Source organism: Mytilus edulis, chromosome 5 (genome assembly GCF_963676685.1).
Source record: "Mytilus edulis chromosome 5, xbMytEdul2.2, whole genome shotgun sequence".
Lineage (NCBI taxonomy): Eukaryota > Metazoa > Mollusca > Bivalvia > Mytilida > Mytilidae > Mytilus > Mytilus edulis.
The window spans coordinates 42,233,918-42,259,533 of record NC_092348.1 but is presented as its reverse complement, the minus strand read 5'-3'; the positions used below and the strand labels follow the sequence as shown (position 1 = coordinate 42,259,533).

The 25,616-nt window shown below is 31.7% G+C and overlaps 2 long non-coding RNA genes across 3 annotated transcripts; one reads left to right on the top strand and one right to left on the bottom strand.

Annotated features, from left to right (window-relative positions):
• Positions 1 to 6,904: 6,904 nt before the first annotated feature.
• On the bottom strand, positions 6,905 to 11,823 carry LOC139523709 (uncharacterized). Of its 2 annotated transcripts, XR_011664672.1 has the most exons (3): positions 11,494 to 11,823; positions 8,790 to 8,875; positions 6,905 to 7,687 (listed from the first exon to the last, which is right to left on the bottom strand). It is a non-coding gene; the product is annotated as an uncharacterized lncRNA (long non-coding RNA). The 2 variants fall into 2 exon arrangements; XR_011664671.1 differs by lacking the exon at positions 11,494 to 11,823 and having other exon boundaries at positions 8,790 to 11,077.
• A 6,518-nt stretch (positions 11,824 to 18,341) lies between these two features.
• Positions 18,342 to 25,585, top strand: LOC139523708 (uncharacterized). The gene is made up of 3 exons (XR_011664670.1): positions 18,342 to 18,557; positions 20,182 to 20,265; positions 24,209 to 25,585. It is a non-coding gene; the product is annotated as an uncharacterized lncRNA (long non-coding RNA).
• The last annotated feature ends 31 nt before the right edge of the window (positions 25,586 to 25,616 follow it).

The window sequence follows — 25,616 nt, the reverse complement described above, 5'->3', positions numbered from 1 at the left end:
ATGAAAAACAGAAACCTCGTAACATGAGAGATCTGTATAAAAGGTATGATTTATCCATATATTTTCTACCTTCTGAAATATTGAACTGTATTCAAACGTTTCACACTGCCGCTGCTAAATTAACAACCCTTTTAATCACAGGAAAGACAAAAACTAAGATTGATAGATACAAACATAAAGATGATTTTTTTACTTGTCAGCGTCAACTCTTTAAGTTTTTGATAAACTACGAAACACTGCGAGTTGGCTGTTAAATTTCATTTAAATAAACAGCTGCATTATTTTCTGGTCAAAGATTAGCCTTGACAAGTTTGAGAGTAAATTTTGTTAAGATGCACAGTTCCTTTCCAGTAGGCGGTAATGGTAGCTTTTTTCTCTATTGCTCTACTCATATCAAAATCTTTGATTGTATGATGTCTCGTTTCGACTGCTGTACCCCTATTTGTGACCTTTTATTTGTTCACACATCGTTGTCAATATAATGGAACTTGATGTGACTGTCATTCAAGTGAGAGGTTTAGTTCGCTATCAAACCAAGTTAAATTCACCATTTTCTACAATAGAAAAATGCCTGTACCAAGTCAGGAATATGACAGTTGTTATCCATTCGACGTTTGATGCGTTTCAGCTTTTGATTTCGCCATTTAATTAGGGACTTTCCGTTTTAAATTTTCTACGGAGTTCAGTATTTTTGTAATTTTCCATTTTCGAAGCTGAGACTATTTCACATATATTGCTGTGGTTACATTTTCAGTGTACGAAATAAGATTTGATTTTCTATAACTTTGCATACATCGAATAGCCTTTTATGAAGAGGCATACCGAGGGAAAAAATTCTATTTTATCGCATTGCAACTTCTTACAAAATTTAGTACTTTGCATACATGTGGCATGATTTAAGTGTGTGTTCAAAATTATTATTTGAAAAATTCAGGCACAAAACCAGAATGGACTTTCCAGGAAAATACAGTGAATATTGGACTTGGATTTCAAAAGATATAAGAAATGAAAACAACATCTTATAAATTGTATGCGTTCGAGAATTTACATTCTTTAGGAAGGCTCAAAGTGGAAATTTTGAAAGCCAGTGATGTAAAAATCGAAAAGTTAAAGAGCTTTATGCCCAAAAAGAACCTAACAATACTCATATCTAACAAAGGTCAACTCAGTAGATAAAAGTTTGCTCCGATAATAGTCTTGCAATTGCTAGGTTCTGACTAATTTATCATCCCTCAATAATTGATTAATTTTCTAAATGCGGTATAAATCTAAAAAAATGTCAAAGAATATAATATGGAAACAATAAGATCTGAGTTTAACAAAATAACCAATATTAACTATAACTTTTTTCTACTCAATATCCGTGTCAACATAATAGAGAGGTTTAGATCTTTCAGTGGCTTATATGTACTTTCAGAATCAAGGAGAAAATATTTGTTGAAAGGTAGTGCAGTTTTTTATAAGGTTTAATAATTTGTACATATCTGCTGTCTTAAAATACTTATTGAAAGTAAAAATCATGTTTAGATACATTAAAAATAATATAATATAACATATATTTAAATACATTGGACAAAAATATTTCAAATATTTGCTGGGTCATATAATCTTATTGTTATTGTTCATTTTGTTGTTACGTTAAAACCTTCCCTTTTGAATAATTACAAATAAACCTGACTTTATTTTCAAATTAATATATAAGGTACAAATTATACAAAACAAATTGATTAAAAAAGCTTATAAACTGCTCATCATACTAATATGATATTTTCTTTTTTAGAATATTGTGTGGACTCGGTTATTATAAATTGAAATCCGTTACTAAGGAAATAAGCTCATCATAGATACCAGGAATAAAATTTAATATTTACGTCAGATGCGCGTTTCGTCTACAAAAGACTCATCAGTGACGCTCGAATAAAAAATGTAATAAAATGCCAAATAAAGTAAGAAGTTGAAGAGCATTGAGAACCAAAAATTCCTAAAAGATTTGTCTTATACAGCTATGGTAATTTATTCCTGAGGTAGAAAAGCCGTCGTTTTTAAAAATTCAAAGTTTTGTTAACAGTTAATTTATATTTATAAACATATCAATGATAACTCAAGTCAACACAGAAGTGCTGACTACTGGGCTGGTGATACCGTCGGGGAAATAAATCTTCACCAGCAGTTGCATTGACCCAGTGGTTGCAAATAAACTCATCATAGATACCAGGAATAGAATTTAATATTTACGCAAGACGCGCGTTTCGTCTACAAAAGACTCATCAGTGATGCTCGATTCAAAAATGTAATAAAAGGCCAAATAAAGTAAGAAGTTGAAGAGCATTGCTTACCTTGCTTAAAAGCTATTTTAATCCAAAGTGTTTGTGTACGACCCCATTTGGGTACTAGAGTCTTCACTTTATACTACAATGTTCATATTTGAATACTTTGGGGAATGATATATTCATAAACAAAATATTTTCTTGATAATATTGAGCTAAACAATTGTTAAAATCTGCCTTTTCAGTAGGGGCCAAAATTTAGTTCATGAATTGCAATATTAAAAATTTCAGATTTGCTTTTGTGTTTGAGTGATTTTTGGCCAAAAAGAGTTAGAAGTTTTATTTCATCAGTATTTAACAATTCCTTTCTTTCATTCTCGGATAAACATTTTAATGTTTTAAAATAAATCTAATTACTTATATCAAACCAAACAAGAATTTTAATATTTAAAAATTACTTTTTATAAAACTTTTGAATATTTAAAATTGAGAAAGGAAATGGGGAATGTGCCAAAGAGACAACAACCCGACCATAGAAAAAAAAACAACAGCAGAAGGTCACCAACAGGTCTTCAATGAAGCGAGAAATTCCCGCACCCGGAGGCGTCCTTCAACTTGCCCCTAAACAAATATATACTAGTTCAGTGATAATGAACGCCATACTAATTTCCAAATTGTACACAAGAAACTAAAATTTGAATACTAGGGCTTCTCTACCTCAAGAATAGATTACCTTAGCTGTTTTTGTCCAAACATTTAGGAATTTTGATCCTTAATGCTCTTCAACTTCGTACTTTATTTGGCCTTGTTATCTGTTTTGGATTCGAGCGTCACTGGTGAGTCTTTTGTAGACGAAACGCGCGACTACCGTAAATACAAAATTTAATCCTGGTATCTGTGATGAGCTTATTTACCTAAACACGCTCTGTAAAGAGTTACAAAGCGTATCAGGTACGATTTCGTAAATTTGCCTATTGAAGCAAACAATTTAATATCAGTAATCCACGTACTGTAGCAATGTGGGTCACAAATTTATTTTAACAATGTTTATTTGAGATTTTGAGTTAAAAGTATGTGTTAAATATTTTAGGAGTATGTAATTTGTTTTAACAAGTTATTGTTCCAAAGTATTGTCAAATTACTAAGAATTTCTTTTTTTAACAAACAAAAACCATCTGATAATGACCAGGTTAATCTTTCACGATTAACAGTTCGAATATATAGTCACTATTATGTTGTTTTATAATATATCTAATGGCATATAGTCAATTGTATCATCTGTCAGACAAATGTAACATTTATATTAAATGCACATTCATCTTTCTAAACCTAAGACTACCTTACACGTAAAAGTGCTTAAATCTGGGTTTATTCTCTTTTCTGGATTTTAAAATTTTCATTCAAACTATAAATGCTGTTTCGTAAGTGATTTAAATATTCTTTACAAATACTTTATTTAAAAAGGTCTTATAAAACTTCACAATGACAAAATGATAAAATCGCCAAAAAAAATAATGTTATAATATCTTAAATGACACAAACAGAATCATCTTTCAGAAAATGTAACATTCCTAAATGAACATTCATCGGTCGGGTAAACCTGAGTATATATATACCTTTAAATACAGTAAGATTCTTAGGTGAAACTAAACACTACTATCTCATATTCTTTTGTCTCCTATGCTATATAAAGACTGGTTCATACGTTACGGCATTTTTCTATTCTTAGCAGTTACTTCATTTATATTATTAGATGTATAGGGACTTATTGTCATTAGTAGCAACTCATATGAACCACATATTCGCAAATCAAATAAACTAATTTTTAAAAACGTTGTTTTTCGTTTCAATGTGCTCATTTTTTCAAATTGAGCAAATGACATCCACTACCACATACATAATTTATAAAAACTGAAAAGTAATCAAAAACTAAAATACTATAGTATTCTTTAAATCGAATGTATCATGTACTACATATATAAACCCTTGTTCAAGTCATATAAAACCTATGCTTGGTCTTCTAATAATATTCTTTGATAATCAATCAATTAAACTCGAGGAAAATAGTACAATTACTAGCTTTGCTTTCAATATTAGTAATTATCGATTGACTATGCCAATTTTAAGATTATTTTTAAAGTTTAATGTCCAAAAATCGCCGGGATATTGATAAGAAGTTTCATATCTTAACCTCAATTTGAATCAAATAATGTTTCTGGTGGGCATATTTAAACAATAATACCAAAGGAGGTTCGTTTGCAGCAGACTTCGAATGCATCATCCCTGAAAAGTTAGCCTTGTATTTTTGTAAAACCCGATGAAAATAAAATTTCTAATAGTATTTCAGATGCAATTATTTGCTATAAATGTCAATATATACACAACGTATTTTTCGTAAAATAAAAAGATCTGAATTGCAGTAGCACGCCTTATTACTGTCTATCAATACGCCATATATACAACATGATCGGTGTTCCCGATTGCCTTCAACAATAATGGTTTTGCTATAATGAACTGCAGATTTGATATGTATTACCTTTTGCCTCTTAAGTTCTATTAGTCGATACGGTGTTTACAGGGTTTTAATGGGAATGGCCAGTCACCGATGCCACAATGTTCGCATCTCGATCAACATTTTAGAATAAACTAATACTTTTGTTAGCCAGACTTGCGTTCTGTTTAGAAATAACTCACTAGTAACGATCCACTAAAAATAGTTAAAAGGCCAAATACAGTATAAAGTTGAACAGCATTTAGAGCCAAAAGTCATGAAAGTTTTGACGTCTACTGTAATAAATTCCTAGGGTAGAAATCCTTAGTATTTCGACTTATTTGAAAATTTGTTAAATTAAATATGACCATAATTATTCGCATCAACACAGAAGTGTTGACTATTGTAAGTGGAGGTTCTTTACCTTTAGTTTCAAAACCTCAGATTTTGTAATTTCATTGGAACTGATTTATGTCTGATTTGAGGGTATCATTTATCATAATTCAAATTTTGTCAATAAAGCAGTTCGATCATACTAACTAGATCCAATAACATTATACAGTATCTTTGTTGGGTGCCATATAGTGTTATTTCCATTATTTATTTTCAAACCATTTCTGTCGTTATCAAGCGTACTTGATAGTGGAAACAGCTAAGCTTACTTGGCATGCAATGTCATGAATGACATAATTACGACTCCTATCAGACAGAAGTTTGAGAGAGAGAGAGAAAAACCTTCTTTAAATGTTTTTATTTATTTTTTTATTTATAACAATATTAAGCCATGAATGAGACATCTTAAAATAAACGTGCAACAATATAATGATTAAATATGTATACGAATAAAATTGGTAATGTAAATGGGGAATATGACAACAACGCGATCAAAGAGCAGATAACAGACGAAGGCCACCAATTGGTCTTCAACGCAGCGAGAAAATCCCACACCCAGAGGTTGCCCTCAATTGGCCGCTAGATAAAAATGTGTACTAGTTCAGTGACAATGGACAGCATAATAAACTTCAAAACATATAAATTAACTAATATTAAAAAACATACAAGACTCACTAAAAAATTCGGCGGGGTTAAACATGTTTTGTGAGATATCAACCATCCCCCTATACCTCTAGCAAATAAAGAAACACATAGTAATACATGTAATACGCACAGTAAATATAAGGAGGATAAATTAGAACATATGTTAATCCAACTGAAAGAAAAAATAGAAAATAAAAAAAAATAAAAAAGCTAAACTTCATAACAAAAGATTTCCGAACTTACTCGCAGCCTAAGTATAAATCTATCCTTGCTATACTCCTTTGTCAACTTTTCTACATTGAATAACATTTAACGCTCAATGACAAGAAGATAAACACGTGATCTTAGTGATGTATTGGGTTTAATCTTTTGATTACCACAATGCGCCTTTTGGACGTTTTCATAAACAATGAGTTTTCACTAAGTTATAACAGTCTCCGGGACAAGTTTGCAATTCCGCTGAGTGCAAAAGTTGTCACCTTAATTTTTGGAGTTAAGTCAAAATGAAGTTGATAACTTGGTTAGTATTGGTTACCTGATATTTGTCCTAAAATTTTTTGGCTCTAGCACCACTGTTGAAAAAGTTATGCCCCTTTTTTCAACAATTTCCTCAGAGGAAAAGTAGTTTTCCTCAAGGGAAATCAAATTTCCCTAAGGGAAAAAGATTTTTCCTCAAGGGAAATTGTTTTTTCCTCAAGGGAAAAAGATTTCCCTTAGGGAAATTGCTGCATAAATATTTCCTTTGAGGAAATTCTATTTCCTTTGAGGAAATTCTTTTTCCTTCGAGGAAATTTGCGGCTTCAAATTTTCCTTTGAGGAAAAACTTTTTCCTGTGAGGAAATTTGTAGCTTCAAATTTTCCTTGGAGGAAATACTTTTTCCTGTGAGGAAATTTTTGACAAACACTTTTCCTTAAGGGAAAATTCAAGACAACAAATTTCCTCTAAGGAAATCATTGTTCTTCAAATTTCCTCTAAGGAAATTTCTGAACATCAAATTTCCCTTAAGGAAATGTTTTCCCTTATTTTTACTAGTTAAACATTTCTTCACTATACCATGTATACAAACAGTGTGAATATAATTTTACAAGACTGAATAATTGATACAAATGATATTTAAAACTTTAATAAATGTTTGACTCAACATTTTAATGACATTGAAAATTCATACAGTCTGACTGTTTAGGTCTAGGTATGACAGGTATTGTTCATACTTTTTATATAACTTTAACTTTGATTGATAAAAAAAATTTGTAGCAAAGGATTCTGTTTTCTTTGTAATTGTTTCAATCCAATACATTAATAAGCAACCAATTTGAATGTCATACCATTTGTGGTGTTCTAAAGAATTTGTTTATATTTGCAGATTAAATAATAAAATAAACACGTCTTTTCCTGTTATTTTAAATTAAAATTTTCTTCTGTTTCAGCTTGTGTAGTTATTCAATCCACTACGTAAGAATTCAGTGAATACATTATTCCATTCACTAAACATTTTTGCAAATTGTTCTTCAATGATCTTCTTCCATATATATATTTGATATGAAACAATGTATGAGGGAGTGATGTAAATGTGTGGATAAAACTGGTACACTGTATTCCTTTTTTTAACAACAAAATAGATTTTTTTCTGCATTTCTCCTTTCTTTCGACTAATATATATAATATGTTGTTGCTTTTATACAACAGTGTTTTTGTGTATCTAGGATAGAACTCCATTTTGTTTATGGCCATTATCATGTGATTATGATGAAATTTCCTATTTCTTTTTTGCAGGAAAGCACACATTCCAGTTCAAATAAATCCAATTGCGCACTATGTAGATACATTTCAACTTTAAGTTTCCTCTTCAGTAATGACCTATTGATCATGAAAACCAAGATGTCTGATCACCTATAAATACAAAAAATAAAAAAATAAAATGTTATAAATGGAGAGAGAAAGAGCAATAAAAGTTTATTTTGTCATGTTTATTAACATTTTAAATATATTTCCTTTCTTACTTGTGAATGCTTTTGTCTATAGTTCTTATATTAGTTGATTTTGTGCATTTATCAATCTTTCAAGTTGAGGCAGTTTGTTCTTTATATTATATATATATGTTGAGCTGTTAAACCACGTTCTAAAGTAAGGGTAGGGTTGAGTGCTCATAAACCTGTTTTTTATTACATGCATTAGTTTTTATGGATTTTTAACTTAACCTGTCAGTTACTGTGAGTACTTAACTTTGTGTCTTTTCAATTAAGGGAAATGTATAAATTTCTTGCTTACTGTAAACCAACTAATTTTCGTGAGCGATTTATTTTCACAAGCAATTTATTTTCGCATTTAAAAATATAACATACATATAAATTGTCGGGACTGTTTTTCATATATGTATCTTTCCTTAATTGTTCATTTATTAAAATACATTAAGTAAAATTGAAAACCACAAAAAAAAAAAAAGCTGTGATGTAGACTAGAAAGTATAAAATGCAAAATAAAGTATTCGCGAAAATTTAGTTGGTTTACAGTAGTCCAGTCTGTGTTTTCAGGAAATTTAAATCATTGGTTGTCTGGTGGAGGGTTGTCTTAATGGCAATCATGCCACATCTTATATTTAATATAACCTTGCCATATTCCTATTGTGCCTGTCCAAAGTTTAGAGCCTGCAGTTTTTGTCAGTTTAGTCTGACACTAAAATTTAGTGGTTGTTGTTGTTTCATACTTTTCATATTTATTTTTTTTTGTAATTTATTTTGTTATAAACTAGGCATTTAGTTTTACAGTTTTGATTGTTTCAATTTTTCATCTGAGGGTCTTTTATAGCTGCCTACTTTGACTATAGGGTACGGATTTTCTCATTATTGAAGGTCGTCACAGGCCTACAATTGCTTTCTTTTAGCCATGATCAATAGTTTTCATATTTTATATACCACATCTTTTAATTATTATAGTAATCATGATAACTGTCTTTCAAGTTCAATAACTTTTTTAAAAATAAAAGTGGCCTTACCATTTAGGTTTAGTTGGCTTGTGCAAATTTTAAATTGCCTATCATTTCTGCTGTTTATAATTCTTAATTCTTCTATAGTTCTTGTCCTATACATAAAAGAGTAAAAGTTAGTATTGAATGACATCTTGCATCAATGTTTTTTTTGCTGTTTAATGTACATGATGTATATTAATGTGTGTTTAATAAAAATCTGTACCATGAGTGCTTGATAAGCTTGTTGCACTTTTAGTTGGTCTTTATGCTATAAATGAATTTTAATGATCAACTAGAAAAACTATGAGCACTGCACAAATAAGACCCCCCTCCAAATCAAACAAGAGTGCACACGCTGAAATGTCTCGCCTTCTTTACTAATCATTGATATTATGTTGATAGTCCTAAGTATAAAGCCTTATTAAAAACTGTCACATAAACTTAACATTAACCAAGATAACTAAACAAAGACCAATGAACCATGAAAATGAGGTCAAGGTCAGATGAACCATGCCAGGCAGACATGTACAGCTTACAATGCTTCCATACAACAAATATAGTTGACCTATTACTTATAGTTTAAGAAAAATAGACCAAAACACAAAAACTTAACACTGAGCAATGAACCGTGAAAATGAGGTTGAGGTCAAATAAAACCTGCGCGACTGACATATAGATCATAAAATATTTCCATACACCAAATATAGTTGACCTATGGCATATAGTATTAAATAAAAAGACCAAAACTCAAAAACTTAACTTTGACCACTCAATCATGAAAATGAGGTCAAGGTCAGATGACATTTGCCCGCTAGACATGTACACCTTACAATCATTCCATACAACAAATATAGTAGATCTATTGCATAAAGTACATGAAGTATGAGACAAAAAGACCAAAACACAAAAACTTAACTATAACCACTGAACCATGAAAATGAGGTCAAGGTCAGATGACACCTGCCAGTTTGACATGTACACCTTAGTCCTTCCATACACCGAATATACTAGACCTATTGCTTATAGTATCTGAAATATGGACTTGACCACCAAAACTTAACCTTGTTCACTGATCCATGAAATGAGGTCAAGGTCAAGTGAAAACTGTCTGATGGGCATGAGGACCTTGCAAGGTATGCACATACCAAATATAATTATCCTATTACTTATAATAAGAGAGAATTCAACATTACAAAAAATTTGAACTTTTTTTTCAAGTGGTCACTGAACCATGAAAATGAGGTCAAGGACATTTGACATGTGACTGACAGAAACTTCGTAACATGAGGCATCTATATACAAAGTATGAAGCATCCAGGTCTTCCACCTTCTAAATTATAAAGCTTTTAAAAAGTTAGCTAACGCCGCCGCCGTAGCCGCCGCCTGAAAATGAAAAGGGAGTTTATGTCAAGATTTAAAAACAATTCACCAAAGTTTCATAAAAATTGGTGAAAGCATTCTTGAGACTATCCAAATCCCAATAGTACAATGACATAAATCAGAATTTTTTAAAATTGAAAGGAAAATTATCATTATTATGTTATACAAAAGTAATTCACCAAGTTAAATGAAAATTGCTCAAATATAAAAAAAGAAGATGTGGTATGATTGCCAATGAGACAACTATCCACAAAAGACCAAAATGACACAGACATTAACAAATATAGGTCACCGTACCGCCTTCAACAATGAGCAAAGCCCATACCGCATAGTCAGCTATAATAGGCCCTGATAAGACAATGTAAAACAATTCAAACGAGAAAACTAACGGCCTTATATGTAAAAAAATATATTTTGTAAATACTTGATTAAATTAAAATGTTGTCATAAATAGCATAGACATCTCTTAGATTTGAGAACCACATGTGTTAATTGTGCGAGTATAATCGTGATAATCATGCACAAGATTGACTTTTAAAAGCCTATATATATATATATATTGAAATTTTCTGAAAAAAAAGCATGCATTTATTAATATGACCAATTTTCAGAAAGATGCGAGATGATTTATATAATTGTAATTTCAGGAATTTACAGTAAAGGCTTTTAACCCCACTGCATTTTGCACTTTTCCCAAGTCAGGGGCCAGAAGTTATGGCCTTTGTGACCTTTGTATGATTTTTATTTTAGTTTCTTTTTTTTACATTGAGGAGTTTAGTATCACGTCCATTATCACTCAACTAGTATACATTTTTGTTTAATGGCAAGCTAAAGCATGCCTCACAGGCACGGATCCAGGGGGGTCCGAGGGTGGGAACCCCCCTTTTTTTTTGGACGATCAATGCATTTGAATGGGGACATGTAGTTGGAACCCCCCCCCCCCCCCCCATTTGTCCTGGGTTAGGAACCCCTCCATTAAATGGCTGGATCCACCACAGCCTCAGGTTGTGCGATTTTCTCGTTGCATTGACGACCCATTGGTGACCTTTGGACGTTATCTGCTCTTTGATCAGGTTTTAACTCTTTGACTTTGACACATTCCCCATTTTCAATTTTATTTTCAGTTCTATAATAAATGTTAGACTTCTTGTTGATTTGGTTTCACATTTCGGCTTCGTCGGAGGAAAGCGTCCCAGAAATAAAATAGCCTTGCAAGACGTCATAATTATTTGGACTAGGTTTTCACCACCAATCAATATTGTAAAGAGTGTCGCACTGTGGAAGAAACGAGTTTGGCGCGTTAACAAAAATATAATTGTCTGTGCTGACAGGTTAGTATATGTGTGCATACCAATATTAAAATTTTCTAAGCCTTCTTTTTGGATATTTTGTCCATTTCTTGGTAAAATACTATCAGACCTCGAGTTCTGTTGTTTTACAAAAACGATCAAGTAATGTAGGGGAAAGAAACTAACTTAAAAGACCAAAATAAGCCACAACTAATGGGGGTCTCATTGGGGGTTCTGTTCACGGATCCCGCTTAGTTACTTAGATTCCCGCATCCCGCTTACACTATTTAAGTAAGCAATTCTGATATTTTTGTAATTTCCCGTGTCCCGCTAAACTTCATTTCCCGTTTTCACGGCACAATACTTTGACTTTCATGTGTCACGCTTACAAAAAATCCGCCAGAATGATGGAATGATACAACGGTCACAAAGGACATGGCATATATAATTATACTTTGAAAAATTTCATAAATTCAAATTTTATAATCATATCTTTAGTAATTAGAAAGTTATTTAATGTTTTAACGACACGCGCCTCAATCAATTGAGTGTCACCTGTGTAATCGATCAGTGAAATTCATGTTCGCTCAACCTTGACCCGTTTATAATTCACAATTATCATGTCCAATCAACCTTATCGAATAAACAATTGTCTTTGATCGTTACTAATTGATTAGTTAATGGTAGTTGTTGAATAAACCTAACGGTTTAGCGTGGTATAATTTCAAGATGATGAAAGAAAAATTAAAAATTGAATTTTGTGTTTACTTTGCCTTTGTTTTATTTTGTTTGAAGGAAATTGCTAAATAAACTTTTTTTTTCTTTTTTTTTTAAGAAGCCAATTTTGAAATACAAATTGAGAAAAAAAATGCTTCTGAGATTTCATTTCCTATTAACACAAGAGTGTACATACTATTATTATACCTTGAAAGATATTTGAGAGTAAAAAATGTGGCGTCCGTGGGTTTCTTCAAAACCCGATTACAGAACTATTATAGAAAGACTTCAAGAGGTAAATACTATTTTATGAAATAACATACCGTTTTTTTATTTTTCAAAAAGAGAATCATCATAACTGTGTACTATGACAGATACCTTTATTACTGATGCCAATGCCTTTTTATTACAATTTATCTTTATTTCAACATTTGAAGATGAAGACCATTTTCTTTTATAATGTAATAGCCATAGCGGTTTGAGAAACCAATATATTCACAATGTTGTAGAAGTTAATTTCAAATTAACTTTTGGTTCAATATATAAAAATCCGTTATATAGTACAGCAAGATTCTAATCCTTCTAACTATACAAATCCTTGAGTACAGTAATAGGACAAATTTATGGAATTATGGAGTGGACAAGATAACATGGATAAATTAGAATATTTCAAAATTTATATATGAAATTCATATCGCCGATAATCATATAACTCCACAGCCCGTTCTGTCATTATAATAAGAGACGATAAAGAACTGTGGTGATATATGATTTTAAGATTTGGAAATAAATTAAATTGGTGTCACAAATGATATTTGAAATAATAAATAAAATATATATAATGTTCATATGCATAATAAAATTGAGAATGGAAATGGGGAATGTGCCAAAGAGACAACAACCCGACCATAGAAAAAAACAACAGCAGAAGGTCAACAACAGGTCTTCAATGTAGCGAGAAATTCCCGCATCCGGAGGCGTCCTTCGGCTGGCCCCTAAACAAATATATACTAGTTCAGTGATAATGAACGCCATACTAATTTCCAAATTGTCCGAGTCTGATGTCAGAAGATGTAACCAAAGAAAAAAAAATAATGGTTATTTTACTTCGCTTATTTATAGCATTTGAATACCTTCGTTTTCGTATTTTCAGCATCAAATAAAAAGTATAATAGAATCCTATCCGCAAAAGTTAAATAAAGTAGATGTAAGAAATAAATAGGTCATATGTACTTTAAGAAATAATTCAATTGAGAAAACTAACGGCCCAATTCATAAGGTTTATAATTCATTTAATAGTTACATTATGTTTACTTTGTCAGAATAGGGAGATGTATGATTGCAAATGAAACCACAAATTGAAAACGAAGTGCATATGATCATGTAAGCAAGTATAGGCATGCAACAATGCGGCTTTCAACAATGAGAAATACCCATACCGTATAGTAAACTTTATACATAAAAGCCTCCTACATGAGCAGAAAACGACAGTATAGAGAGTGATGCATTGCTAAAAAGAGAGATAATTAATACTTGTTTAAGAATACAGACATGAAACACACCTGGGTGTTGAAACAGTAACGGATTGCGATGTACCCAAATTGGTGACAAATGCTAGAAGCTTACAGCTTACATGCGGACAACTGCAGTTCTCCTCTGCACTTATGTAGAAAGGAACTAAACGGAATAAAATGAATTAAAACTTAAGATAACCAAATGTAGCTGCATTCGCTCCTTTTCATTCTCTAGAATGATTTGTAAACAACATATGATTAAGTAATAGAAGAAAAGAACCAATTGGATGATACTGACGAATTAGGGTTTAACGCTCAGTGACAAATATCGTGCATATAAGAACGACAATACGTTATATGTACCCTGTGTTGTATTAGAAAGACACTTTCAGGCGGATTTTAAAACGTGCTACTTTGAACAGACATAAAAATTAAGGTCTGATTGAAAACGTTAATAATAAATACATGTATATTCCAGCGGTCAATCCATATCACGATATATTGAAGTGACACACCCTTCAATAAAATGCAAAGAAGTCGAACTAAAAATTCTCTTACTAAAAGGATACTGTTGCACCGTATTGTCATTTTTTTTACTCAAAAAGATTTCATTCTTAACTTTTTCAATGGGAAAATATAAAGGTAGCAAAACTATTGTCGTGGCTAAATAACGCTTAACTGACACAATTTTAATTGTCCAACCCATTAACAGACTTTATTCCCATAATTTTCACTAAATCGTGGTATTATTCACGTTATATTATAATTATGAAATATTTACTAATGTCAATTTATTTTTTAGAACCAAAGTACTATTTCGTGTCCTTTAAATGATATCTAAATTGTTTTTATCGCCTTTTATTGAAAAAATTGCTATGCGCATAACATGCCAAGAAATTGCCTATGTTGAAATTCTGCAAACACCCCATAGAGCAAATTACATGGATGATTAATATTGACCATTTGGTATATGGCCGTGTTCTAAGCGACACGTACGTAAATGAAGGCCATAAATTAATTTCGTAAAGGAAATCAAATCTTTAGTTACTAATGACTGCCGTAAGAGATCGACCGGAATTTTTAGCGAGGATTTCTTGGCATGGAGTAACAGATAGAAAACTCAGGGTTAGAATTCATAGAACAGATAAGGGGCAGTAGCAAATATTTCAGGTATATTTTGAACACCGAGAGAATTTACCGGCGGCCTTTGCCAAAAAAAAACTCTTTCTTTTTCTTATTTGTGCCTTCGGACTTTATGTTTTGAATTGTAGTTTCACTTTCCATATTCGGTATTTATTCAAATGTAAGCTCGACGTGGTAAAAATCACGTGATGCAGGAAAATAGTATCTTGGAGTTGGGCTATTTCTTTCTTTTCGAGCGGGGACTCCAAGCAAACAAAATGCATGTGTATAATGGCACTGTAGATTTTCGTATTAAATAAAGAAAGTTGCCGGTCCGGTACATGAATAGATTTGTTATAAAGCAAGGTTTTAATTTTAATTAGATTCGAAAGCCTATGTCGAGGGTTTAAAATAGAGAGCACAAATAAAAGGGGGGAGGTGTCCACAGGGAATATTTGTATCTTATGAACTCTATATTTGAAAGGTTTTTTTTTATTTATTTAATTAAAAAAGAGAAAAACCAATGCAAGACAAATAGACCACTTTCGAGTTCATCCGTCACCGGCAAAAACTCGTCAATTATGCACGCCTTTATGACGTCATTTACCAGATAGAGGGGCTCGCCTGTATCCCTGCACTATTTACGTTCATCAAGCGTCTTAGTGATCGTTTTTGTGCAGGATAAACTAGAAATAATGGTTGCTCTGTAGGTACTTACTGACAATTCCCTAATGACAGCAGTGTTGATTGTCTATTTTTAGAATTCAATTTGCCGAATAATTCGTACAATATAGAATTATAATTTTCCAACCACTCGCTCAACCTTGTAAGGAAGTGACGACGCCCCTAAACGCACAGATGACTGCGATAAAGGCGCGTATAATTGACGAGTTTTTTCCGGTGACGGATGAACTCGAAAGTTGTCTATTCTTGCGCGGCGCCTTTTAGTTATTCTGAAAACTTCACAGACTGAAATGTTTTTACAGGTGGAAAATGTTCTATGATAGATATCATTTTGTCAGACACTTTTCTTTTTTTGATTTGGTTCTCATAATATGCCAAATATCTGCATATTTAAAAGAGTTTAATATTAAATTGTGCGTTTTACTCAAAACAGACGTATAACCACTGGCAACCCGACTGATTAACAGACCAACCGCCCATATATAGCCGCATACTCAAATATAGATTAACCGACCAATCTCTCGGTTAGACGAGTGTCGGCCGTGATATACATTTGCAATATGCCGTTGTTCACGTGTCGAATGGCACGCGCTGATAAGAAAAGGCATTTAACTTCAAAATTACAATATCTATTGATATCAAACTTTATAATTATGAGTTATATACTTATATCTTCTTATATCCATGTTTTGTGTGGTCCTTAAACATCGTTTTAGTGTCCTTAGTTCAAAAACTTTCTTCTTAGTGCACTAAGTAGTCCTTTGCGGTATTTCTACACACTGCCACTGGTACATATATGGCTTCATCGTTAGGCTAATAAAGAATTACCTTAACTGATAAAAAGGTAATGAATGTGAATTTGTTAAGAACTTTTTCTAAAATATTTGAACAATGATAAAAACATTATCCTTGCCTATTTGTCCACTTACTAAAAAGGTATGGCCAATGTCCGGTTTATTTGTTTCGTTATTTGGTTCCCATGTTCAAATAAATTGATGCATTTAATAATAAATCCTTGCTAATATAGAAAAGCAACTCAAACTTCTCATCTGGACTTTAGTCTGTATATATCGGCCCCTTCTCTATTTTGGGATTGAAAAAAAAATATCTTTAATAAAAAATGCGGTTTTGAGCCAATTTCTTTCTTTTTAATTTGGTAACACGTTAGGCAATCAGTGACACTAATATAGTATATTACCAATAATAAGGCCATATATCTAAAGCTGTTCAAAATTCTGTACATTATATGTACGTGTATCAGATCGAACATTTTTTTTTAATTGTCGTATATATAAAAAGAATTACTATAAGTTATCTAGTATGAAATATGTCCACTGGACCGACCGTGCAAGTACTGTATATATAGCTAGTCAAGGTCGTTAAAAACTTCCATTTGTTGTTGTCCACTGGAAATAAGCTCTTTAAAACACGAATCCCCGTTTATACTCAATGCCAAATTTATTTGTTAATATTTTTTAATCTTTCTCTTATGATTTTATCATAATATCTTTTTTGATTTTTTTTTGTGTGGTTGAACATGAAATTGACACCGATGCTACAAAGAGAATTTGTTTAATGTCATCTGTTGCAATATATACTAAGTATTACACGTGGAAATAAGAAAATAAGTTATACACACCCGAAGGGTACACGCTAATGTCATATGGAAAATTACTGGGTCACCTGTAAGATGGTAATCAGCCATGCGACTAATCTGGTGACTGACTGACCATGTCACTACGCTATAAAAAGTTTATCGTGAGATCGAAATGAAATATTCATTTTAATTAAAAATTTAAGAACTAAAGGATTTATCATTATTATGAAGTTAAATAATTCAACCAAATCGTATTATCCAAAAAGGTTATATACATATATGTTTTATCTATACCGGGAAAAAATTAAAACTGTATTTATAATTTAAATTTATTTTATAGAAATCCTTGTCTCTTGAAATGGAACTCACGCATGCCTAATTAAGATTTATAAATTTATTTAAAAATATAACAAATATTTAGATTTGATATTAAATTAAAGTTACCTTTCCGTGCTATAATTTATTTGATATGACATGAATTTAACTATTTTTGTTGAGGGATTTAAGGGTTTGTCCATACAACGTGTATGTTATTAGTATTTCACATGACCTGTTTTCGCCTTGAAGCTCATTATACAGAGTGTTTCAGACAAGATTATGAAAATAACGTGCACGATACTTTTTTCGATCATCGTGAAGTGACAATTTTAATTCCCATTCCTCCATGCATTCGACCCCTGTTCAATTGTATATTTATAATTCCTCGTGCTTTTAATTACCCCTCTACGTGATTACCGTTATGCCAACAGAAACCGGGACTTGATTTACATGTAAAATCAGGGGCGGATCCAGCCACGATAAAGGGGATTAAACAACTACATGTCTCCATTTAATAAGGGCTGTCGTTATCGCTGGGTTTCTCTGACCTCACCAGAGACATATATACATATATGTGTATATATGTCTCTGCCTCACCCTATTCATAAAATTTAGATTTCAAAAGTGTATACCTTTTAAATTTCATATATTGTGTAGGTTAAAATGATTGCTCACAAAAGGGGAGTCCAGCCCCCGGATTCCACCCCCTTCGACCCGCCACAGAATATGAAATTGTAATTTAAAAGTCACATACTAGTACTAGATCCGAGCACCTGTTTTGGGATACATATACATATAGCTAATTTACCGTAAATAACTGCGAGAAAATGAATAATACACAAGTTGATAATTGTCTCTTCTCTGCTAATTAATGTGCATGCAATATAATATTCACTCTGATTTACTTGTGTGAGACCACCGACACTAATAAAATTTACCTCGATTAATACCCTGGGTATTACACCTATGGTGCTCCGTTACTGGGAAGATCATATCGGATCCGATCAATTTATTGGTTCCATTCCCCCAATTGGAAGTCAACACGGCTCCTTAGAAAAAATGCATTGCAATGCGTCATAATTATCTGGACTACTAAGTACTTCCATATAATTTCGAAAGCAGACAATAATTTATTTTACTGGATGAGATTGGGCTGACGGATTTTTAATGGATGGTAATTTTTATTTATAGCACAAGTTTACAAGGCAAGATTATTCACCTTTTTCACCCTACAAATCAAATGGTTGCCTCCTTACACCTACACGACCTAAAACATATTCATATGAACATATGGTATCATTCAATTTGTGTGACAACTCTGAGTGTAAGATTGACGGGGAGGGATCCAGAACTTTTCATTTTCTTTTTGGAAAAAGGGGGGGGGGGTGGATGCTTGCTCCAGTCATGCTTCAGTGATACCCTATATAGTCAACAAAAAATTTTACACGAAAAGGGGGGGGGGGGGCTTTCCCCTTAATTAGAAATTTCTATTTTCAGGCATAGGCTCATATAAATTTGCCTGTTGAAGAACTGAAATAAATATGAGATGGCTAATAAGTTTTCAGCTGCTTTACATTAATATACATCATATATACATATATGTGACATACACAATTATATATAGAGCCATTTAAAAAGCTATTTTTTGCAATACTTAAATAATGTAGGATCAAATCTTGATACGTGTAGTTGAAGTTGTTTAAAGTTAAACATAAGAATGACCATATAGTTTTTAATGTATATATGCTATATATTGCCATGAAACTAGGTCATTGTAGGTAAACTGTCATCTATTCCCTTAAATCTTAGTTCACGCCAAGTTTGATTAAAATTAGTCGAGTATATCTACCATGTCTACTCTATTAGGTCTCTAGTTTGGATAGTGTTTAACTTGCAAATTAAAATCATACTACTTCCAAATTTATTTCTTTATTAAAAATATTATGGATGAAATACCAAGTAATTAAGAGGATGAAATTAAATTGGATGAAATGTGGCAAATTTTTTAGGTAAAGTAGTAATTTGATAAAGTTTAAAAAGGTAAAATATTAGTATGTCTGAAGTTGTCAAACTTAATTATAGACCCTTTAAAAATAAAATTATCCTTATTTTGAGTTATAGCTTATAGATTTTTCTATAATGTTGATCAGGGGTGGATCCAGCCATTATTAACCAGGGAGTAAAGGGGGGGGGGGGGGTCCAACTACTGTATATGCTCCCATTGAAATGCATTGCTCGGCAAAAGAAAAGGGGTGGTTCCAACCCCTGCCCCCCCCCCCCCCCCCCCCCCCCCCCGTCCAATTTTACCTCACTGTTCTAGGAAACAAAATAGTCCATTTTTTTCCTGATTTTTTTTAGGGACTCAATTTTTTCTGTTTGATTATAGATTTATGCTGAATTGAAACATATTTATCTGTATATAGATTTAAAAAAAATCTTGCATCTTTTTGGAGATATCAATCCAGGAAAGTGGAAGGATTTCATGTTTACTGGATGTGGTGTGGCCTAGTGAAAACAGCAAACAGAAAGTAGAAAAAAAATGTTTTGACTTCAGGGTTACATAACTTTTTATTCTTCGTGGCATGACCCACTTTTCCCCCGATTAAATCACAATTTCACATTAGTACATACATGATATGAACATGAAAATGTTTTCCTATGTAGCATTTTTTATTTTTTTATTTTCAAAGATCAGCTGTTTAGCATGTAAGCCTATGGAGCAGTCAATTACAAGACTGCAACCTAAAGAAAAACACATACTGATGTTTAATAATGGTTTTTACCCTTTTTATGTTTAGGACAAGAAATATAGAAAAATATAAACAGTTAAAATAGAAATGAGCGACAAAACAAGAAAAACAGAATACAACAAGGCCTAAATGGTAAGACCACTTCTATATACTGCACAATCATGTTAATTCAGAAATTATTGATATGTTGATTGCATTTATTATTGTGATTTTTATACGACCGCAAAATTTGAAAAATTTTTCGTCGTATATTGCTATCACGTTGGCGTCGTCGTCGGCGTCGTCGTCGTCGTCGTCCGGTAAAAGTGAATGGAAATCTATGAAATTTTAACACAAGGTTTATGACCACAAAAGGAAGGTTGGTATTGATTTTGGGAGTTTTGGTCCCAACATTTTAGGAATTAGGGGCCAAAAAGGGCCCAAATAAGCATTTTCTTGGTTTTCGCACTATAACTTTAGTTTAAGTGAATAGAAATCTATGAAATTTTGACACAAGGTTTATGACCACAAAAGGAAGGTTGGGATTGATTTTGGGGGTTTTGGTTTCAACAGTTTAGGAATTAAGGGCCAAAAAAGGGCCCAAATAAGCATTATTCTTGGTTTTCGCACAATAACTTTAGTATAAGTAAATAGAAATCAATGAAATTTTAGCACAAGGTTTATGACCACAAAAGGAAGGTTGGGATTGATTTTTGGAGTTGAGGTCACAACAGTTTATGAATTAGGGGCCAAAAAGGGGCCCTATTAAGCATTATTTTTGGTTTTTGCACCATAACTTTAGTATAAGTAAATAGAAATCTATGAAATTTAAACACAAGGTTTATGACCATAAAAGGAAGGTTGGTATTGATTTTGGGAGTTTTGGTCCTAACAGTTTAGGAATAAGGGGCCCAAAGGGTCCAAAATTGAACTTTGTGTGATTTCATCAAAAATTGAATAATTGGGGTTCTTTGATATGCCGAATCTAACTATGTATGTAGATTCTTAATTTTTGGTCCCGTTTTCAAATTGGTCTACATTAAGGTCCAAAGGGTCCAAAATTAAACTTAGTTTGATTTTAACAAAAATTGAATCCTTGGGGTTCTTTGATATGCTGAATTTAAAAATGTACTTAGATTTTTAATTATTGGCCTAGTTTTCAAGTTGGTCCAAATGGGGGTCCAAAATTAAACTTTGTTTGATTTCTTCAAAAATTGAATAAATGGGTTCTTTGATATGCCAAATCTAACTGTGTATGTAGATTCTTAATTTTTGGTCCAGTTTTCAAATTGGTCTACATTAAGGTCCAAAGGGTCCAAATTAAACTAAGTTTGATTTTAACAAAAATTAAATTCTTGGGCTTATTTGATATGCTTTATCTAAATATGTACTTTGATTTTTGATTATGGGCCCAGTTTTCAAGTTGGTCCAAATCAGGATTCCATATCAAGTATTGTGCAATAGCAAGAAATTTTCAATTGCACAGTATTGCACAATAGCAAGAAATATCTAATTGCACAATATTGTGCAATAGCAATTAATTTTCAATTGGAGTTATCTTTCTTTGTATAGAATAGTAGTTGATAATATATGTTGGAAATTTGCCAGACATGACTATGATGTCATTTTCTATTTTTATTTGCCAATAACTTTATGTTAATAACTTCATTGGAAATTTGCCAATATAAAATGTTGCTGATGAAGCTTTTTTTCCTTATCTTATCTAAAATGTTTTAGATAATGTATGTTGGAAATTTGCCAGACATGACTATGATGTCATTTTCTATTTTTATTTGCCAATAACTTTATGTAAATAACTTCATTGGAAATTTGCCAATATAAAATGTTGCTGATGAAGTTTTTTTTATTGTTTTATACAATAAACAATGTATATTCACTTTTACTACCAACCAATCTTTACCATTCAGTGATAACAAGCACTTTATTTTACATTTTAATATTTTATGATGTATTTAAAAGAGTAGTTATTGTTGCAAACTCCATTAGAAATTTGAATTGATATCAGTTTTGGAAAAAGGGAAACGGGGATGTGAAAAAAGGGGGGGGGGGTTAAATTTTTCTCATTTCAGATTTCATAAATAAAAAGAAAATTTCTTCAAACATTTTTTTGAGAGGATTAATATTCAACAGCATAGTGAATTGCTCAAAGGCAAAAAAAAACTTTTAAGTTCATTAGACCACATTTATTCTGTGTCAGAAACCTATGCTGTGTCAACTATTTAATTTTAGATTTAAATAAGAAGAAATCTTTAATTGATTTGTAAAATCTTGACATTTGTTTTGTGTAAAAAAAACCATGTAATGTCAAAAATTTGATCACAATCCAAATTCAGAGCTGTATCACGCTTGAATGTTTTGTCCATACTTGCCCCAACTGTTCAGGGTTCGACCTCTGCGGTCGTATAAAGCTGCGCCCTGCGGAGCACCTGGTTCACAAATGGACAACTTATTGTGATTACAAAAAAAATCTGCATAAAGATCTATATATATATATATATATATATGTTTTTGTTATCAAAATATGAGTTCTTATTTTTGCGATACTCACCCAGTCACATTATTCGCATTACTAAAAACCTCTCGATAATTTCTGAATTACAGTAATAAAAATAATTGCCTTTAAATGATGACATATATAAAAATAAGAAGATGTGGTATGGTAAATGAGTGACTTATCCACCAGAGTTCAATGCAGTGAATGCAAGAAATTAAAGGCCAATGATGGGCCGGCCTTCAATAATGAGACAACACTTCCTTTATAGGTCAGCCAATAAAGATCCCAACATGAAAAGATTTAAACAATCCAAAAGAAAAAGTAAAATCACAAAAATACTGAACTTAGAGGAAAATCAATTCGGAAAGTCCATAATCACATGGCAAAATCAAATAACAAAACGCATCAAAAACGAATGGACAAGAACTGTCATATTCCTGACTTGGTACAGGCAATTTCAAATGTAGAAAATGGTGGATTAAACCTGGTTTTATAGCGCTAATCCTTTCACTTTGATGACAGTCTCATCAAATTCCGTTATATTTACATTGTTGCGTTATAACTAAACAGACACAATAAATAAAATAGTACAAATATGGGTACATCAGTCATCATCGTATAACAATTTTAAAAGGAACAATTTTACAGAACACAAACACATCTATCTACAAACACATTCATCATGTTCATTGATTTGTGTGTCTGACGTCGGAAAGTTTTATACGTCACATAGATTTGTCGTTCAATGTGCATACAAACAATTTTAAAATTTACATAGGCAATGTTAGCATATAGGGCAAAAAAATTAAAAGTATGTAAGAATAAATTTCAGAAATAGACAGAGATTGAAAGTTGTCCAAAAGTTATATAGAATTTATAAGAATCCACAAATAGATAATTCCACTACGCAATTGAATGATTTTGACGTTTATGGTTCAATGTATTTTGTAATTCATAATAGAAATATACCATAATGACATAAAATGAACAATATCTTTTAAAGTACAGAGTCACGTTATAAGAACCAAAGAAATACAAAAAGTCGCATATACAAAACACGCCACCAAAAAATGAAAGACAATACAAACACATTGACAAGATGTATAAGTACAGAGCCACGTCAAACGGATATCACATAAAACCATTCAACAGTAAAAGTAATATTAATGATAGTACAAAGACAAATGAAAGAACTATAACACACGTTGTTAAGATGATAAACAACATCAGTACGCAGAATCTATACATCAAGACCATCGTGTATTATTTGTGAAGTTCAACATATTCAAAGTCAATAACAATCAACCTTACCATAATATAGGACAGTGGTTCAAATAATACAACATATGAACATTCTATAACAACTATTGCAAGTGGCTCAACTTTAAATATCACTGCAAGCCACTAAACAACGAATATTAAATCTTGGACACAAAGCACTGAAATAAGAGAACTCATAAGTAAGAATATCAAATGAAAGTTTCTCAAAATTTTTATTAAAACATGATAAAATAAGCTTATTTATATTACTGTTTTTTTCTCCATTTATAACATATTTTTTTTAATTTTGTGTATTTATAGGTCAGATTTCTTGGTTTTTATGATCATCAACAGGTCCTGCAGGTCTATACTGAAGAGGAAACTTAATTGTTAATACTTCTCTACATAATCATGATAATGTGCTAATTAAATTAATTAATGTGAAATGAACTGCACTGTGTGTTTTTCTGGAAAAAGAAATAGAAAAAATTCTACAAAATTGCTATAAACAAAATGGAGTACATGTACTATCAAAGATGCGCAAGAACACAATTGTGTAAAATGTAACAACCTACATATTCACTGATGGATTATGGAGAAATTAAGAAAAAAATAGTATCTTTGTCATGTTTGTTGTCGAAATAAACACCTGCTTTATCCATTCATGTACATGGCTCCATCATATCAAATATACAGAGAAGATGTTTGAAGAACAAGTTGCAAAAATTTATTCAGCCAATTGAAAGATGATGTCTTATTGATGGAATTATTTATGCACTGAACTGTTATGTGGGGGGTCGAATAATTGTACACAGCAGCTGAAACAAACGACAAGTTATATGCAAATGTGAGCACAATATTAATAACATCACAAATGGTATGATATTCATAGTGTTTTGCTTATTATTGTATTGTCTTAAACATGTTATTAACAGTCAGCCTTTTGTTTTTGTCATGTTTGTATGTTTAATACTCACCATGAAAATTTGTATTAAAGTTTTAATTATCTTTTGTATCAATAATTCAGTCTATGAAAAATTATATTTATACTGTTTGTACTGTTATGAAGTTTCCATAGAGGAAAAATAGGGGAAATCATTTCCTTAAGGGAAATTTGATGTTCAGAAATTTCCTTAGAGGAAATTTGAAGAACAATGATTTCCTTAGAGGAAATTTGTTGTCTTGAATTTTCCCTCAAGGAAAAGTGTTTGTCAAAAATTTCCTCACAGGAAAAAGTATTTCCTCCAAGGAAAATTTGAAGCTACAAATTTCCTCACAGGAAAAAGTTTTTCCTCAAAGGAAAATTTGAAGCCGCAAATTTCCTCGAAGGAAAAAGAATTTCCTCAAAGGAAATAGAATTTCCTCTAAGGAAATAGAATTTCCTCAAAGGAAATATTTATGCAGCAATTTCCCTAAGGGAAATCTTTTTCCCTTGAGGAAAAAACAATTTCCCTTGAGGAAAAATCTTTTTCCCTTAAGGAAATTTGATTTCCCTTGAGGAAAACTACTTTTCCTCTGAGGAAATTGTTGAAAAAAGGGGCATAACTTTTTCAACAGTGGTGCTAGAGCCAAAAAATTTTAGGACAAATATCAGGGAACCAATACCAACCAAGTTATCAACTTCATTTTGACTTAACTCCAAAAATTAAGGTGACAACTTTTGCACTCAGCGGAATTGCAAACTTGTCCCGGAGACTGTTTTATGACAAATTCTAAATTTATAAATTAG